Raw genomic sequence first — 18,200 nt, 5'->3', positions numbered from 1 at the left:
GGAAAGGCTCTGCTTTTTAAACCAATGGAAAATACTAGGGGATCACAAGGCTGGCCCCAAGGCTTGAGGGAGTAAGGTGCTGGCCTTTTTAGTCTTGGAGGGGGGTGGATGGATGGAGGATGAGCATGGAATGAGAAATGTTGTTCTCCACATGTAGACTTAATATGCCTTGGGGTGGTAGGGTGGTGTCCCTCATCCCAAATTCAGCTAAGTGAAGCTGCTGAAAATCTGTGTTCGTAACCCTGGGGAGTCCCAGTTGAAAGCAAACGCCTTTTTGCCCCTGAGGCTGACCACTGGTTTGTTCTGACAAAGGCCACTGGGGCAATAGAAAGGGCAGTGGGATGGAGATGTGGGAAAAGAAAAGAGGAGGGAGTGACCATCCTACTGGAAGGAAGGGTGGTTCAGAGAAGCCTGGGAAGAGGCTGCCAGCTTTGGGGTAGGGATTTGGGACATGCCATTGATAGTCTTTTACCACAATCCCCATGCTGGCAACCATATTAATGAAGGATGTACACTTGTGCTCACAGCCTGAGCGAGAAAGGATGGCAGAAAGAGCCAGGACTGAGGAGACTTGGGGTTGAGCTTGGAAGACAAAGACTGCTTCCCTGCTTTGTCTCTCCCAGCCAGATTAATGTGAGGGATCAGCAGGGTCACATTCCTGGCCCTCACGACTTTAGCTTCTTCCAATCATGAGAAAAATCCAGAAAGGAGCCACTTACATCCCTTGCTTCTCTGGTGGCTAGTGGAGGGTGGAAGTGGGCAGAAGAGCCAAGGACCTGAGAGAAGCTGACCTGGAGTAAGCTTGAGACCCTAAGCTTTACTGACCAAATGTTCCCAATACAGCCTTCCAGAAAACAGGAGGAAGGGTTTTCCTTTGTGAGAGGTGAAGTCAGAACCCTGGGTGCAAAAACTAGGCTTTAGAAAGGTCATAGGATCCTAGATTTCTAAAGGTTGTTTAGTCTAGCCCTTTCATGTTACAGGGAAGGAAACAGAAGTCTGGAGACAGACCCTGAGGTCAAGCCAGGGCTGCCTAAGTCACCTTGAATAGGTAAGTGACTGCAAAATTGGATGGGTAAATGAGAGAACAAAAAACTGGAAAGACATCAATGATTATTTCTGTCACGATTTTTTGAAAATCAAATGACTGGCCTAGAATTGATCATAGAGCTAGTGTTGAGTGGGATTTGAACCCAAGGCTTCCTAATATCCAGTCTAACTCTCCAAGCACTATGTCTCACTGCCTGTACAATTCTTGTCCATTCCCTCTTAGAAATCTTGCCAGAACATCTAGTAAATGTGCTGGGGTTTTCCTCTAGGTCTTATGGTGCTCCCTGGGCATCAGGGCAGTGCTGGAGCTGTCCATCTGTTTTTCCTTGCTCTTTATTGCGTGAAAGTTCTTCTCCTTTTCCAAGCATGCATTCCGTGGATGATATCACTTGTACCACTTCTTGCAAAGTGAGTCCTTGATAACATATACAACATGATCTGCCCCACCTGGTATGATTCTCCATTGCCCCTTGGATCACCTGTAATTGTTATTCTTTGGAGCCCTTGATGTTCCAAGATTGGTGGCCATACAGAGACATCAGAAGATTATAGGTGTTAAAGATAGACTTGAGTGACAGGATGTAGCTTGGTATCATGAAAAGATCAGCACAATTTCCCAAATGCAACTGAGCCAGCTTCCTTCTTCCTAGGCACAATTCTGGGCAAAACTCATTGTCCATCTGCAGTATGTGTCCAGCCAGGCCGTCAATAAGCAATCAGTAAGCGCTGTCTGGAAGGTAAACAGCTGGAGACGCCAAGACCAGCAGAAGCGATCCCTAACTTCAAGGAACCTATAATCTAACAGAGGCTATATGCAAACAGTGAAGTCCAAACAAGATACAGACAGGATGCACTGGAGAGAACCTTGGAGAGAAGGTGATAATATTAAGGACTGGGAAAGTCTTCTCCTGGAAGGCAAGACTAGCTGAGACTTGGAGGAATTCAGGAGGCATAGATGAGGAGGGAGGGAGAGCATTCCAGGCAGAGAGAACAGCCAGGGAAATGCTCAGAGCAAGGAGATAGAGTGTCTTGTGGAAGGAATAGCCAGCAAGCCAGTGTCACTGGAGAGGAGTAGTGTTAAGAACACTGGGGAGGTAGGAAGGGGATTTGTATTTGATACTGGAGGTTACAGGGAGCCAATGGAGTTTAGTGAGTGAGTGAGTGTGTGTGTGTGTGTGTGTGTGTGTGTGTGTGTATGTGTGTGTGTTGCAATTGAACCCACACTTTAGGAAAATCACTTTGTTGAGTGGAGCTTGAACTGGAGTGAGAAGAGACTTGAGAAAGACAGACCAACCAGCAGGCCACTGCCATACTCCGGATGTGAGGGAATGACACCTAGGTTATGAGACTGGGTAACTGGGAGGACAATGATGCCTTCATGGCTGCTGGACCAAATTATCCTCATCTGCCCTTCCACCAGGGGAAGTCTTCATATGCTTGTGGTAGACAACCCCCCACCCCCAACTCACTGATGGAGTTTGAGCTCTGTCAGTTACCCTCAACCTGGGTTAGCCATCTGCCAAGATGGTTTTACCAGAGTGTGGCCACTACTACAGCTTCTTGGAGCCACAGGTGAGAGACAGGTGGATGAGTTAGAGTTTTCTAAACTGGTTTCCAAACAATTTCTAAACTGACCAGTTTAGACAGATAAAAGGAGAACCAGGAAAGAGAAGTGTCAGAAAAACCTAGAGTAGAGAGAGTGTTAAGGAGAAGGGGGTGATTGACAGTGTTAAGGGCAGCACAGAGGTCAAGATAAGGTAGATTTGACAAATAAGAGATTATTGGTATCTTTAGAGAGAGCATTTTGAATTGAAGGACAAGGTAGGAAACCAGACTACAGATGGTTTAGAACAGGATGAGTAGAGAAGCAGTGGAGGAAAGCTGAAGGAGGAGAGTTTTCTTAAGTTTAGCCATGAAAAATGAGAGCTATATGACATTAACTAGTGGGGACGGTTGGATCAAGGGAGGGTTTTTGTTTTTTTTTAAGGATGAGGGAGACATAGGCATACTTGTAGGTAGCAGGGAAGGATCCAGTATATAGGGAAAGATACTTAGTGATAGAAGGAGCAGAAAGTAGGATATGTTGATGTTTTAATTTAATACACTGCCTATCCAGCTCAATGTCATATTCTGAGCAATAGGCAGGCTTCATCCAGCTGGTTTTCCCCATATGGTTTATCAAATTCATCTCTTTTGAGTGGCCATGAATTTCACTGAAGAGGTCCTGGGGTCTTCTGTAATCAGCATAATGTCACATACAAACAGGATCATCAGTGGGGGGGAACTTACCTTTTCCATTTGGACTTTGCATAGTAAACAAAGAAGAATCCGTTTGGGAAGACATCTTCCTCCTTTATGTGTTGCCTGATATTGATACACAATTGTAGGCCAAAGCTATCTTTGTGGTTGTGTTTATCAAGGAATCTCGTCTTGTTTTAAGGAATGTCTAGGAAACTGTTGGAGCAGAACCCTTATGGTAGCATTTGGGTCTGCCAAACCGATGACAGAGTCAGAGGTGGCAAACAATGGGTGGGCCTTTACCTCTATGGTCTTCCTTGAAGTCAGTTGTGGGACTGCTGCAGAAAATCCTTTGTGATAACCAGCCTGTTCACTTCTCATAAGGTCATCAATAATGTCTTTGGTGCATGTGTAAAGCATTCTCTTAAAAGAACTCCAAAGATGAGAGTGGAGGTAGGTATGTGGGTCAGTAGTCAGTCATGGCTTCCCAGTCACCTCTTCTTTTGGGCAGTTATGCCATCTATGTGTTTTCCTATCATTTGGCATCTCCTTTTTCAAATATCATAAATCGATCTCTCAACACTTTCAAAATTGTGCTGCCCCCAGCACAGATTCCTTCTGTGAGTACAGATTTTCTGGTCCATCTGGTCTTTCTTGGCTTCATTTTCTTAGTCCTCTTTTCCATTTCATTAGCACATCAGGAACTGAAGTGTTAGAGTTCAAATGTAGTGGATGAAAATAGGTTGCTATTAAAATGTTGGCAAATTTGGTTCATTTTCACCTGCTTGTTGCTCACTCCTTTCCTTGTTTCATCTCTAAACACTCTTTGGTTTCACTGGGTCTCATGCCAATCCTTCTGCAGAAGGTTTTTCCCCTCCATAGCTTTTTTTTTCTTCTATTTTATGAGGTGACAGTATTTGTAATCTTCCACCATCCTCTTCCGTACCATTTTGTAATTGAGTTTATATTCGAAACTAGTGTTGTCCTTGGCTGCCATGTCTCTCTACTTGGCAAGGAGATCAAGAATTTGTTGGATGAGGTGGTTTCTGGGCTCTCTTGCCCCCTTCATTGTGCCAAGTGCTTTATTTCCGTTAAACTTCCATAGAAAAGAGTGAAAGTCTACTTTGGCCTCTCTTTCTTGATCGAGTTTTTGAATATCAATAGTTTGTTTGAAGAATTCTTGCAGCTCTTTAAACTTCTTTTGAAAAATAAGTTTATGTATTTTAAATTTTCAACATTCATTTCCATAAGTTTTAAATTTTCTCCACCTCCCTCCCCTCCTCATTCCCCAAGATGGTGTGCAATCATATAGGTTCTACATATATGTTCTTATTAAACACAAGTTCACATTAGTCATGCTGTATAGAAGGATTAGAATGAATGGGAGGAACCATGAGAAAAAAAGAAAACAAAAAAGAGAGTAAATAGTCTGCTTCACTCTGCATTCAGACTCTACATTTCTTTCTCTGGATGTGGATGGCATTTTCCATCATGAATCTTTTAGAGTTGCTTTAAGTCCTTGCATTGTTGAGAAAAGCTAAGTCTATCAAAGTCAGTCATTCCACAATGTGGCCCTTACTGTGTACAATGTTCTCCTGGTTCTGCTCACTTCACTCAGCATCTGTTCATACAAGTCTTTCCAGGTTTTTTCTGAAGTCTGCCTGTTTGTCATTTCTTATAGCACAATAGTATTCCATTACATTCATATACTACAACTTGTCCAGCCATTCCCCAATGGATGGGCATCCCCTCGATTTCCAGTTCTTGACCACCACAAAAAGAGCTGCTATAAATATTTTTGCACATGTGAATCCTTTGTCCATTTTTATGATCTCCTTGGGATACAGCCCAAGAAGTGGTATTTCTGGGTCAAAGGGTATGCACATTTTTATAGCCCTTTGGGCTAGTTCCAAATTGTTCTCTAGAAGGGTTGGATAAGTTCACAACTCCATCAACAATGAATTTGTGTTCCAATTTTCCCACATCTTCTCCAGCATTTCTTATTTTCCTGTTTTGTCATGTTAGCCTATCTGATAGGTTAAAGACCTAACTCTTTAAACTTCTTAAAGTCTCTTCTTCTCATCTTCATTCTTTCTTCTAGTTTGAGGTTGATCTTTTCCTTATTCTGATTGTACACAGACAACTAATTTCCATTTTGGTGGCAACCAATTAGTGCTTTTCTGTAAAAGATATAATCAATGAATTTTTTATGGAGGAAGTTGTGATGTTATTTTGACAATCATTATATCCAATGAATTGTGACTCTATTTTGGATGAAAGTATCCATTCAATACAGATGGGAACATTTTGAGCTGTCTAGAAGCCTAAGGTCTATTCTGTTTCTTGATTCTGAACTATGTTTTCCAATATATTTTACCATCCTCTCCTGTACCTACTGTCACACTCAGGTCACCAAGTATCGATGCATATGTTGACTTGCCTTGGATTCTTCATCAGATTCCTCTCTCTTCATCCTCTACAACAGATGCTGTTGCCTAGATTACACATATCTTCAGGGAGGTCATTTTCTTTATGCTCACTATGAGCCCAAAAAAGTGAGATGACAAATGTTGTTTCATGTTTCATGGTAAAGTCAACTCTATCGATCAGTGAGAAAGCCTTCTGTAGAATGTCAGCTCCTTGAGGGCGGTCCCCAGCACTTAGCTCAGTGCCTGGCACATAGCATACACTTAATAAACGTTTGCTGATTGCTTGCTCACTTTTATTTTGGGAGAGAATGTCATTATCGAAATGATTGACTGTAGTAGTTTTCCGAAGAAGTCATTGGACAACAGCCAATCCACCAACAAGCATTAGCAAGTCATCTATGATATGCCAGGCTCTGTTCTAGGGAGACATTGCAGACACAGAAATAAAAGTCCCTGCCCTCAGGGAACTTCCATTCTATCAGGAGAGACATCTCCATATATAGGAATATGTGAAATACAGAGAAAATAAATGCAAAGGAAAAATTGGGGGAGCAGTAGCCCCTGAGGAGACAAAGACACTCTTCATACAGAAGGCACTGTCTGAGCCAAATCTTAAAAGAAACAAGGGATTTTAAGAGGAAGAAGTGAGGGATGAGACACAGTCAGTGGAAAGTCTCAGACGTGGGATATGAAAATGGAATGTGTGAGGAACTACAAGACTGGACCGTAGAGAGCAGGAAGGGGAGTAATACATGACAAGGTTGGAAAGGTCAATTGGAGCCCGGTGTGAAAAGACTTTAAAGACTAACCAGAGGCTCTTATATTTGATCTTAAAGACAATAGGGAGCCATGGGAGTTTATTGAGTAAGGGAGCGGCAAGGCAGTTGTGTGAAGGATGGGTTAGAGGGTGGAGAGACTAGAGAGAAAGTGACCAATATTCTAGGTAAGTAGTGAAGAAAGCATGCATTAGGATGGTGGCCTCATGAGTGAAAAAGATGGGCTAGGTGGGGTAGAAAAGATGGGATGGATGCAATAGATAAGATGGAGGAAGAAATGAGATCTGGGAACTTATTGGATGTGTGAGGTGTAACAGAGTGAGGAGTCAAGAATAATGCCAGTGGTGTGAACTTGGAAGACCCTTGAGAGAAGCAGGAAAATATAGGAAAGGAAGTGGGTTTGGGAAGAAAGAGAGTGAGTATAGTTCAGGGTATGTTGAGTTTGAGATGCCTATAGTTTGTCCAGTTTTAGATGTCCGAGAGGCAATTGGAGATGGGCATCAAGATCTCAGTAGGGAGACAAGGACTGAATACTGTAAATAGATTTGGGAGCTGACTCCATAGATTATTAAACCTATGGTAGAAATGAAGTCACCAACTGAGAGTGTAGAGAGAAAGAAAGAGCTCAGGATAGAAGCTTGAAGAACATCCACAGTTCGGGGAGGATGTGGAAAGCAGGTCGAAAGAAAACAAGGTGAAAGAAGGCTCATAAAACCCAGAGAAGAGGGAATAAAAATCCAGAAGGAGAAGGTGGTTAACAGCATCAAGTGCTGCAGAGAGATTGGGAAGGATGAGAGTTGGAAAAAGAGCATCCCATTTGGTGGTTAATAAACCCTTAATAACTTGGGAGAGCGTAATTTCAATTGAGTGAGGTCAGAAGCCAAGAGGCAACATATTTAGAAGTGAGTGAAAGAAGAGAAAATGGAGACAGTGGGTACAGACAGCTTTTTCTAGGAGCTTGATTGTGGAACAGTGGAGAAATAAAAGATGGTATCCAGAGGAAATGGTAGGGTCAAGTGAGGGATTTTTTCAGGGTTGGGGAGAATTGGCCATGTTTGTAGGGAGCAAGGAAGGAAAGGAATTAGTATATGAGGAGAGACTGAAGATTAGAGAAGGAGAGGATGATTGTAGGGGCAACCTTATTTCATCCTGTTTCCTCAAGCAGATTGCACGCCTCATCCCCACTCTCTCCTGAATTTAGGGTCAAAGTCTTAACTCTTTAGTCTCTTTCTGTCTACTGGCTGCTTCCTCACTGCCCACAGCCTACCTTCATTTGATCTTTCCATCCTCACTATCATCCCATATCCTTTCTGCTCTTTGTGGCCAAACTTCTCGAGAAGGACATCTACAACATATGCCTCCACATGCTGTCCTGCCGCTATTTTGACTTCCTATAGTCAGATGTCCAACCTCATCATTCCACCGATGCTTTCTCCAAAGTTACCAATGATCTTTTCATTGCTGAACCCAACAGCCTTTTCTCAATCTCCACCCTTCTCGACCTCTCCATCTTCTCTCTTCAGCTCTGCTCAGTTTCAGCTCCAAGGAACAAGAAGCCCCTTCCAAGAGAAACTGACCTCTTCAGATCTTATCATCATGTTGCCAATTTAGATATTGAACACACTCTCACCTCCCTCAGCCTCCTTTCACTTCTGATTGGAGGGCTGGAGGATGGAGTTATACTTAATACTCCACCCAAAGCTTTGCTTTTTATAGAATCTAGACTTTGCAACTCACTCCATCTTCCTCCTGCAGCTCTGCTTGTTGGGCATAGTGCCCATTTACCCTGCCCCTTCCAGCTTCTTTTTGTATGTTGTCCTTCCCCCATTAGATTATAAGCTCCTTGATGGCAAGATCATCATTCTTTTTCTTATTTGTATCTTCAGTGCTTAGCACAGTGCCTGGGCACCTAGTAGGTGCTGAATAAACGTTTGTTGCATTGAATTGACCTTTCTATAGCCTTTGACACTGTCGATCACAGTCTTCTTGACTCTCTCTTCTCTCTAGGTTTTTGGGACACCACGGTCTCTCCTGGTTTTTCTCCTACCTCTCTGACCATTCCTTCTCAGTCTTCTTCACTGGATTTGCATCCAAGTTATGCCCACACTGTAGGTGTCCCTCAGGGCTCTTTCCTAGGCCCTTTTCCCTTCTCCCTCTATATTCTTTTGCTAGGTGATCTTACCAGTTCCTCTGTACTTAATTATCATCTCCATACTGATGATTCTTACATCTATTTATTCAACCATAACCTCTCTTCTGATATCCAGACTTTCATCAGGACGTCCAGTAGATATACTAAATCCAGTATATCCAAAACAGAACTCCTTGAATTTCTGTGATCCCTTCAGAACTTACGTGAATTTCTGTGATCCCTTCAGAACTTACCCAAATTTTTTTTGAAAAATGTATCATTTTATTTGTACACTTAAACAATTCTATGTAGAAATTTATACAACAGTTCTGGAAAAGCTGTTTATTAGGGGGAAGAACTGCCAGGGGAAAGGGAAAGTGTTACCTTTTTGATTGATCATTAGGAAAACTTAGAGGAATAAACAAAAACATAATGAATTTTCTTTAAAATTTAAGGGACTTTTTCCATATACAAATTGTACAAATACAAAACAAATTCACATATTTCTTTGACAACTAAATAAATATCTACTTAATAAACTCCAACTGAATACCTCCAGTTAGCATTGGTACAACACTTTTATCGATATGCAAAAACTGACCCACATTCATGGGTGGCATTCAAAAGATATGCCCATAAAGCAATTCTTGGTGATTTAGAATTTCTAAACTATGCTACAAGAACAGATTTCATTTATGTTGAGAAACCCCCCACAATGCCACAGAATCTAGAAAGATGAGACACAAGGCAGGGGGTGTCAACTGTCAACCTAGCAGAGTTACTGGAGATGATTTTTTTAAAAAAAACTTAACTTATTTTAACCTTAAATACACGATAAGAAAAACAGAAACATGTTATAAGCTTGAATAGTAAAACAAACACAAAATAAGAAAGGACAAAAAAAGACATTGCCATGTGCACAGCAAAGCATGAAAGGATTCAAACTAGATAGCAATAAATTTCCATTTCAAGAAGGCCTACATAATAAATACTGCACATTGTGTTCTGAGCTGTCCGTCTTTTCTTTGCTTCCTGTTTTCTTTTGTTTTCTGCTGTGTACTTTTTACTTTGTCCTTTAGATGGTGATTTTTTTAAAGAAAAATGAACATTTACCCTTTCACACACCTAATAGCAACGAAAGCCTCACATTTTGAGTAGAAACAGTTAAATTACTGCTCCTCAGTGGTAGAAAAATGGTCATGGTTAGAGCCCTCTTCACCACCACCACTATGGAGATGGAAAAGGGCTTCAGGGTAGGAGAAAGAATTATGCAGGATTATAAAGTCTTCAGTAAGAAACCAAAGGTCTTAGGGGCACAGATGGCATTACATCATGACTATTGATTGAAGGAAAGGGCTTCAGACGAGAAAGCAGATCGGGAATGTGAACAGCTGCTCAGGAAGATGGTGTCTGAGAATGGCACGTAAGTATTTTTGGATCATAGCTCAAAATATAGGAATGATGGTCTCTTGGATAGAAATTAGATACATCTCACAAGGAAAAGGGCTGGTCCGAATGGAGATGCCTGGAATCTTGCAAATCTCATCAAAAGAGCTTGAAACTGAAATAGGAGGAGGAAGAAAACTGCCTATGTATACCCACCACACTACATACTATAGAGTAGTTATACCATAGGAAGAAAATAACAGTAAGGATAATGAGAAATTCACAGAAGACAAAATCCAAGAAAGCAACCAGGAAATAAAACCCATGTCCTCAGATGTCTATACACAAATGTTTCAAATATGATGGATGTCTGTGTACATACATACACATTTGGGGCCATGGTTGTTATTGGAGGGTGGTACAGTGGGTAGAGAGAGCCAGCCTTGAAACCAAGAAGTTTCATATCTGATATATACTGGCTATGTGCCTTGGGCAAGTCACTTAATTTCTTAATGCTCCAGGCAATTTTCTAAGACTGGCAGAAAAGGTGCCCTCCTGCAGTGGTAGATGGAATTTATTTTTCTGGGAGTTTCCTGAACCACCGAAATCACAGGTTAAGTCCCTATTCCTAGCAAGGGGAATTACTAATCTCGGTGAGAAGAGGCAAATCTTACCTCAGAGGTATCACTGAGACTTGATGGGATGGAACCCTTGACTAGAATATGGCTCTGAATGGCTATCCATGCAGAATGAATGAGCCAGGGAAAAGGGGAGGGGAATATCATTGTTTGTTGAGAAGATATATATTGAGAGGAAATCAGAGTGGACAAACACGGTGGAGATGATTTGGGCAAAGACTGAGACTATACTCTAGCTGGACAGAAAGAGGACACAGAGGAAGATTTTGGAAAGCCACTCACAAGGCAGGTAGAGCTTTATGGGAAACTTCTGGTTAGATATCTGCTAGATATCTCTCTGGCAAAAATCGAGCTGTTTGTTAACTGTTTGTTTGCCTTAATGATCATTTCAGTTTCAAAAAGATGGAGTGAACTAGAACCACGCCATATGATTCTCACCAAAAGAAAAGCAAACATTGTTGGAGTGGAAACTGCAGGACTCTCAGAGAGAAGTGGCTATTTTCTCATGGAATTTGTGTTGAGGAGAGAAAAATCTAGCACAGTCTGACATATGCCCTAAATTTCAAGTGAATACATTTCAAAGGGTTCAGAAAAAAGGATAGGTAACACTTTATGGATGAAAATTCTATAAGAGAAGTCAGCCCAGGGAAGATGGAAAGCTCTCAAGAATGAAATTCTGATGAGTAGGAAAAAGGGGAGTTATCTGAAGAGTCCAGTATACAAGGATGTACAGGAAACTCACTGACCAACTTAGAATCTTAGAAAGATATGTATGGAAGGTCATGCAATGCTAAACTTAGAGTCAACAAAACCTGGGTTCGAGTCCTGCATCTGACACTTACTAGATGTCTGATCATTCATCTCCCTGAGCCTTGGTTTTCTTGTTTGTAAAATAAGGCAGTTGGCTTGGACGGCCTTGAAGGTCCCTTTCAGCTCTAAATGTACTCTGGTCCTATGAGATCATATGGACTGTCCGTTTGCTCCAGTGATATCCACATGATATCAAGGGATTGAAGGACGGCCCCAGCATATTGGGTGAGTGTTCTGTGGGGGAAATAGACCAGATTTGAGTGTGTGTGTGTGTGTGTGTGTGTGTGTGTGTGTCTTCCATACAGGAAGACAAGGATGAGAGTAGAACAGGCGTGGATGGGTTGCAATCTGCACAACTGGAAAAAGAAGTCATGTCTGTGAGGCCACAGATTCAACGGTTTATCCAAGTTTGTAGAGAAGATGGAAACAAAGGTGAGAGGTTGAGACCTTGAGTGTGAGCCAGTCTTAGAAGGATGTTGTCGGGAATATTAAAGCTCCCAAGGACTTGAGGCTGGTGAGAAAACTCATTTCTTATCATTTCAAAGATATACAGTTATCTCTTCCACATCAAAGAGGTTAGTGGTGCCCTTGTGATATGGAAAAACCACATAAAATTGTGTGTCATCTACCGGCTTTTGAGTTCTTTTTGCAAACCTTAACTTTTTACTTATTTTAACCTTAAGAAAGAAATTTTATATATTTGTGGTATTAAAAGACAAAATATGTTGACATTATACAATGCTATACCTATATTTTATGTATTTCTGAGTTTCTAAACTTTCTGTATTGTCTTCCGGCCTTTTGCAGAACTTCCCCAAACCCCCATTTAATTTCTTATGCTGACCTGCAACGTATCAAAACCGTGAGAGTTGTGATGTGGAAAAGAGGAAGATCTAAACTGAAATAAAAACGTTCATGGGGATGGGACAATTGGTAAGCACTTATAATGGGCCAGGGACTGTGCTAAGCACCAGGGACCCAAATAGGGCAAGCAAGACAGTTCCTCCCCTCAAGTTCAACACAACTCGAGGACCTGGAAAGGACTCTGGGAAGTGGCCCAAAGCCCTGGTTCTGGACAAGGGTGTGGTTACCCAGTTCTTGTTCTTTTTATTTGTTTTTCAAAAAAAGCCTTTGGATTGGAAAGCACAGAACAAGAATAACTAATAAGGGACAGATATCCAAGACAATCTAGCTGCTTTTAATGAGATCAACTAATGGCAGGTGCAGGTCAGCTGGATCTCAGGACCCAAATGAACTGGTGGATATGATTATAGCGTGTTACATCTCGACCAGAAGGTATGTGTACATGTGTGTGTGTGTTTGGGGAGTGGATTAGGATATTGTGTACCGGTACCTAAGGCGAAAATCTCCTATGGTCAAAATTACCCTTGAAAATTTCTTAACTCATTCATAAACAGTTGTATCTGGAGAGGGCTCAGGGCTCTTTAAAATGGGTGTTCCTTTTCAGTGTCCTGGTCCCCTTGGTTTTGCTAGGGAAGCAACCTATGGAGCCTTTCTCAGATGAAGGTGCTTAAACGTGGAGAAAAATATCTATGATTACAAAGGAGGCCAATTAGACTGAACCATAGAGATCAAAATATTTTAAAAAGTGTAGGGAGTCCAAACTTGGTGATATCCTGCTTGAAAAGAAGACGCTTTGCCTGCACCACAGAACAGATGTTGCTGAGGTGGTGGCACATTGCATTTTTCACAATGCCCCTCTCAACTATTGATCAAGCCTGAGGCAGGAACCAGGGCTCCTATTCAAGTAGAAGAAAGCAAAGATGGGCAAAGACTTTGTCGGCAAGAAATTTGACGATTGGAGGGAAAACACTCGAGAGGACTTCACGAGTAAGATTGTATCAGAGAGCGATCATACTAGTGTAACAGTGGCGTAGAAGGAGTACAGCCAGAGCCGGGAACTAGTAGGGACGACCAAGGCTGTCCGTCGCGTTGGTTCTTTTAATATTTCGAATATTTTATTTTTCCAATTACATGTAAAAGCAATTTTTACATTTGTTCTGTTTTAAACTTTTTCCAAATTTTCTCCCTCCCTCCTTCCCTTCTCCCCTCCTTGAGAAGGCGAGCCGTTTAATAGAGATTATACATGTGCAGTCATGCAAAACATATTTCTCTATTAGCTATGTTACAGAAGGAAGCAGTGAAAAACCCCAAGAAAAATAAAGAAAACTTTTGAAAAGTCGGCTTCGATGCACATCCAGACTCCGTCCGTTCTTCCTGCGGAGGTCGGTAGAACTTTTCATCACAAGCCCCTTGGAATTACCTTGGATCATCACATGGCTGAGAGCAGTTAAGTCATTCGCAGCTGATCATCACACAGTGTTGCTGTTGCTGCGTATGCTCCTCTGGCGAGGCTCACTTAACTTTGCATCAGTTCATGTAAGTCTTTACAGGCTTTTCTGAAAGTGTCCTCCTCGTCATTTCTGAAAGCACAATAGTATTCCATCACGATCAAATACCTCAACTTGTTCAACCATTCCCCAGTTAATGGACATTCCCTCAGTTTCCAATTCTTTGCCACCAGAAAAAGAGTTGCTACAAATATTTTTGTACATATAAGTCCTTTTTCTTTGATCTCTGGGAAACAGACCTAGCAGTGGTATGTATGTACAGTTTTATAGCCCTTTGGGCATAGTTCCAAATTGTTCTCTAGAATGGTTGGATTAGCTCACAATTCCACCAACAATGCATGAGAGTCCTAATTTTCCCACATCCCTTCCAGCATTTGTCATTCTCCTTTTCTGCCATATTAGCCAACCTGATAGCTGTGTGTGGTACCTCTGAGTTGTTACAATTTGCATTTCTCTAATCAATAGTGATTTAGAGCATTTTTATATGACTATAGATAGTTTTAATTTCTTCCTCTGAAAACTGTACGTTCATTATCCTTTGACCATTTATCAATTGGGGAATGACTTGTATTCTTGTAAATTTGACTCAGTTCTTGGAGAGTTGTGGGTCCTAAGTCATCTATCAAGAGAAGAGGGCTTTCCTGGGTTATAGCACCTTATCTTTTTAGAGAGTTCTATAATCATGCCTTCTAGAGAGAGAAGTGAGAAGTTTCTGGGCAACACCAGCCCCTTGAGGAGAAAGAAGTTCCTGGAATCCAGACTTTTAATAAGAGAACAGGGAGATTTTGGGTGATGCCAGCTTCTTGGGGAAAAGATCTTGCTCATGGCCTTACAGCTGGCTGAATCACAAGTTGGTGGTGGGAGCAAAAGATTCCACCATTGTCCTCCACTATTACCATGAGTTAGAATTCAGACACAAGTTCAATAAGAAAGGGGTTACCTTTCTTGAAAACCTCAACTTTGTTTTCCTTGTGGTTGGAGAATTGAAGCCCTTAATATTGTACCATAAGGCTAGAGGTTTTCATGGATTCTGGGGCAAGAACAGGACTCACTTCCATAATGATGTGTGTAGTGTGTGTGTGGGGGAAGTAGGGGGAATTGCCCCTGTGATGACCCTAAGTTCATTCCCTTTCAACGAGAAGCCAATTACAGGGCAGTATTTTGAGTCTGGAGACCTGAATAGGGTCTTGAGAGGAAGGTTGATGTCACTGGAGAGAGGAGAAGGCTGCTGACTGTTTATGGGCTACTGGTAGATATGTTTTCTGCATTTTCTGTGGGGTGAAATGAAGGTTGTCCCATAAACCAATATTCCCCATCATCCTGAGTTCTTCATCCTGAGTGCTTGCATGCTAGCTGGGAACTTTTTATCTAAGTTAGAGCTATACTATGAGGTTCCTGGGGGGATCTGCTGGCAAAGACATGTCCATCAATTCCCTCTGGCACCACTGTCACTTCACAGACCAGATCTCCCTTCCCCCACTGCTTCCCTACATGTGTTGTCTCCCTTTATGAGGATAAGAGCCCCCTGAGGGTAGGAGTTGTTTCCCTTTTTTCTGTTATATCTTCAGTGCTTAGGGCTTAGAGTAGAGTAAGTGCTCAATGAATGTTTTTTCAATCATTCCTTGTAGAGGTGACAGTTGATGTGGGAACAGATGAAGGGAACAAGAAAGAGAAAAGCAGAGAAGAGAACTTTCAGCAAAGGTGTCACTGAGCACTCAGGGCAACTTCTGCTTTATTACAAGCTTGTTTGGGCCCTTGAAGAGGGAGCCTGAACTAGATTTTATGATCTCTTCTAGGTCAGTTTCTGTTCTGGAGTCTGACTGGGCTCTGACAGGTAGAGTGTAGACGGCTGCCCCAACTCCCCAGCTACTACATGGTGCCAAGAACACCATCTATTGAGGTAGGGAACCTAAGCTGGAGTTTGGGCTGTGTCCCGTGGAATCCTAAGCAAATTCCCTTCCCCTCCCTGAGCCTTGATTTCCTGAGTCTATAAAATGAGGAGATTGGACCAGATGCTTTGTAAGGTTACTTCTGGCTCGGACATTCTGAACAGCCCACCCCCCCTCAAAACATAAATGTACACCTCTGTTACAGACCGGAATGAGAAGCTAACAGTTCTGCCTCCCCCATGAAGGCAAAGGGAAGCCAAGAACAGCAACTTGGACCACTGAGGCCCAGGCCTGGCAAGGATTGCTTTGCTTCCAGGGACCTGAGCCAGCATCCCCAGGGCTGAATGTGGGCTAGCCCCAGCAGACAGGATCTCAGGAGCTGCCAGCTGCTGGGGAAAGTTGTGAGTGTGCAGAGAGCTCTGGCCCAGTGACCGGATGGCCAGAATTTGCCCAGTGAGTACAGGAAGGGGCCCTGAGGATGGGAGTGGCAGCCCCTTCCTCCCTGTCTTTGCTTATATGGGCAGTTTCCCCAAAGTCCAGGCCTCTGAATGGTTTGGATGGCTTGGCCCCTAGGGTGAGTAGGTTTTCTCAGCTGGGCTAAACGTGTCCTAGCTCAGCGGGCAATGCGTCACAGGCTTTAGAAATGGAACGGCCCTTGGAGGTCATCTGGCCCAAGCTCCTCATTTTATAAGCAAGGAAACTGCAGCCCAAAGAGGGCAGGAAAGTTGTCCAAGATCACACATGAAGCAAGTGCTAGAACCTAGGTCGCAGGATCAGAGATTTTGACCTGAAATGAACTTTCGAGGCTGTTGAATCAATGACCACTTCCAGTTCTCTCTGCCCTTCCAGCTTCTCTAACACTCAGCCCCTTATTTCCACTCCCCAGACCCCCATCCCCTACCACCTCTTGCCTGGATAATTACAACAGCCTCTTAGTTGAACTTGACTGAACTGGAATTGGCTTCCCAAGTCTCCCTCCACACTGGCTCCCACACCATCTTCGTGAGTACAAGTGGGACTGAGTCACTCCTCTCCCTAAGAAGCTTCAATGGCTCCCTCTTCTAGGATCAAATGCAAACTCCTCCCTTTGGGATCTGAAGCCTTTCACAGTCTGCCTCCAGCTAAACTTTGTTCCTTCCTTCCTTCCCTCTCCCTCCTCCCCTCCCTCCCTTTTTCCTTCCTTTCCTTTCCTTTCTTTCTTTCTTCCTCCCTCCCTCCCATCTTCCTTCTTCCCTTCCTTTTCTTCCCTCCTTCTTTCCTTTCCTTCTTCCTTCTTCCCTCCTTTCCTTTCTTTTATCTTTCTCCCTCCCTCCCTCTCTCTTTCCCTCCTTCCTTCCTTCCTTCTTTCCTTCCTTCCTTCCTTCCTTCCTTCCTTCCTTCCTTCCTTCCTTCCTTCCTTCCTTCCTTCCTTCCTTCCTTCCCTCCCTCCCTCCCTCCCTCCCATCATGCACTCTACATTCCAGCCAGACTGCCCTACTTACATTTCTCTGTACATGCCATTCCATCTTTTACTTTCATGCCTTTGCAATGGTTGTGCCCCACACCTAGAATGCCTTCCCTCTTCCCCCCAACTCTTAGAATCCCTGTTTTTTTTCAAGGCTCAGTTCAGATGCTGCTTCCCATGGGAAGTCTTTCCTGAGTCTCCCAGGCATCAGTGCTCACTTGCTCCTCCAACACAAAAGCTCATAGGCGATAGCATGGTATAGTAGAAAAAGTGTTGGACTTGGAGTTAGGAGACCTGGGTTTACACTTGCTAGCTATGAGATGTTGGGCAAGTCACTTTACTTCTCTGAAGCTCAGTTTCATTCTCTGTAAAATGAAGAAGTTGGACAACACCTCTAAAGTCTCTTCCAACTGACTGTATAGTCGCTACACTGCCCCCCCACGATGTAAGCACCTTAATAGCAGATACTATTTTTCTTTTTCTCTTTGTATCTCGGTGCCTCACACACAATAAGTGCTTAATAAATGCTTCTTGGTTGGGATTGGACCTACTCCAACACTCCTATTTAACAGAGGAGAAAACTAAGCCCTTGAGAAGGTCCATGGTCACCCAGGAACTAAATGCCAGACCTCAAACTTGAACCCAGGGCTTCCGGACCCAGATGTGCTCTTATTGTGCCCAAAGGGTGGGAGAGCTGGTCCTGAGCCTAAGATACTCATTGCCTTCCTTGGTATACTGAAGTGAGAACTGTGCCAGCCAGGCCTTGAACTAGGCTTCAATCCCTCTCTTAAAGGAACTAAAATAATATTATCTTTTTTTGGCTACCATAGTACACTGTAGACTTCTATTGAGCTTTCAATCCACTAAAAATCCCAGTGTCTTTTCACAAGAACTGTTGCCAGCCATGCCTCTACCATCTTATGAAGTCAATATTTTGAACCCAAATGTTGGACTTTGCCTTTCTCTCCATTGAATGTTGTTAAATGGATTTAGCCCAACCTTTCAGCCTGTTGTGGTGTTTGGGGATCCTGGTTCTGTTG

At 42.8% G+C, this 18,200-nt stretch overlaps 1 long non-coding RNA gene across 1 annotated transcript; it reads left to right on the top strand.

Annotated features, from left to right (window-relative positions):
* Positions 1-976: 976 nt before the first annotated feature.
* Positions 977-16,163, top strand: LOC140516430 (uncharacterized). Its single transcript, XR_011971359.1, has 7 exons — positions 977-1,048; positions 1,698-1,923; positions 12,263-12,388; positions 12,584-12,751; positions 13,597-13,855; positions 15,624-15,727; positions 15,922-16,163. It is a non-coding gene; the product is annotated as an uncharacterized lncRNA (long non-coding RNA).
* Positions 16,164-18,200: the final 2,037 nt, after the last annotated feature.

Source organism: Notamacropus eugenii, chromosome X, assembly GCF_028372415.1.
Source record: "Notamacropus eugenii isolate mMacEug1 chromosome X, mMacEug1.pri_v2, whole genome shotgun sequence".
Classification (NCBI taxonomy): Eukaryota; Metazoa; Chordata; class Mammalia; order Diprotodontia; family Macropodidae; genus Notamacropus; species Notamacropus eugenii.
Note: the sequence above shows the minus strand (reverse complement) of the source record. Positions and strands in the feature narration are given on the sequence as shown.